Here is a 1,764-nt window from a genome sequence, read left to right as displayed (position 1 = left end):
CCGCACCCTCCTCCCGCAGGCAAGCGGCCCACGCGTGTCTCTCCCCGGGAGAACCCGGGGCACGCCCACTTGGAGCCCAGGTCTGAATGTGTGGGCGGGGCTAGTCTGTCAGACACGCCCTCCTCCCAGTGTAGGCCACGCCCCCACGTGTGGTTCCCTGGCGGCTCCGCCCCTAGGGTTTCCCTGAACTGCCCACGCTGAGAATGGTGTCTCAGTGCCGCCTGCTGGAACTGGCATATCCCACAACAAACCAGCTTCCTGGGCTCCAGTGAGAGACAGCAACGGTTTAAGAGGTTACTTTCGTGGGAGTGGGGGATGGCGGAGGCGGGGGTTGGGGGAAGGAGAAGGTATACTGGAAGGCTGGGGTCTTGATTTCTAGAATGCATTAAAATAGTAATTCTCACCTGTTGCTCGCTTTGCACAGGGCATTCTGGCAGACTGTACTTACAAACACAGCTGGGTGATGAGAATTTTGGAATCCACCGCTGGAATCCCAGCTCAGTTACCTAGCCTCTCATGGCCTCACTTGGAGTTATGAACATCTTCCTTTGCTCTCTCTTACTCTCTCTGCTTCTTTTTCAAGTGGAAGAGAGGCTTGGATGAAGGTTTTAAATAAACAAGCAAGCAAACAAAAATACACAGACAAAGATAGTCTCGGGCCAGGCAATGGCACACCTGATAAAATGGACATGTGCAAGCCTTTGTCTCCACTTCCAGGGGCAAAAACTCAGGAGAGGTGAAGCAGCGCAATAGGTGCCTCTCTCCCTCTCATTTTCTCTGTCTCTATTTAAAAGGGGGGGGGGGGCGGGCAGTAGCACATCTGGTTGAGCACACAGGTTACAATGTGCAAGGACCCAGGTTCAAGCCCTGGGTCCCCACCTGCAGGGGGAAATCTTTGCAAGTGGTAAAGCAGTGTTGCAGGTGTCTCTCTGTCTATCTCTCCCCCTTCCCTCTCAATTTCTGTCTCTCTCTATCCAATAAATAAAGATAATTTTTTAAAAATTGAAAAGGGGGGTAATGATAGTCTCAAGGTGGGCAGAATGATAGTTTGCAAATCTCCACAGATGTGCTGATTGGTTTTGATCGCCATCTTCCCCAGGGCAGAACCAGTGCAGCAGCAAGAAAGACTCAAGTGAAACCACAGGCTTTTCCACTATGAGAACAAACTGTTACCCGAGGCAGTTGAATGTGGTGAGTTAGGGTGGCTTCTCCCAGAAAAAGTGTCTGAAGCCAGTGGTAATGGGTAGGATAGGATGCTTCAACTTCACTCTAGGGTCTGAACAGGGCATCATTTGAAGGTGTTAATTACTGAAACACCTAATTTTTCTGTGTCTCTACTTTTAGGTGTTGTGCTAGTTTCCTAGTGCTACTGTACCACAAACTGAATGACTTGAACAATAGACATCTGTAGTCTCAGTTTTGGAGGCTGGTTAAGTTCCAGATCAAGATGATGGCAGATTACTTCCTGCTGAAGGCACTGAGGAAGAATCTGGCCCATACCTATTTTCTAACTTTTGGTGGGCTGCTAGTAACCTATGGTGTTACTCATGGATGCATCACCTCAATTCTGCCTTCATGTTCACCTGGGTCCTTCCTTTTGTGTGTTCCTGTGTCCAAACCCCCTTTTCATCAGGACACCATTCATTTTGAATTAGAGGCCCACCTGACTCCAGTTTGATCTCATCTTAGTAACATCTGGAATGACCCTATTTATAAATTAGGTCACATTCCGAACTGCTGATGTTTATAATTTAAATGTAAGAA

This window comes from Erinaceus europaeus, chromosome 12 (genome assembly GCF_950295315.1).
Source record: "Erinaceus europaeus chromosome 12, mEriEur2.1, whole genome shotgun sequence".
Classification (NCBI taxonomy): domain Eukaryota; kingdom Metazoa; phylum Chordata; class Mammalia; order Eulipotyphla; family Erinaceidae; genus Erinaceus; species Erinaceus europaeus.
This window is presented reverse-complemented; position numbering follows the sequence as displayed.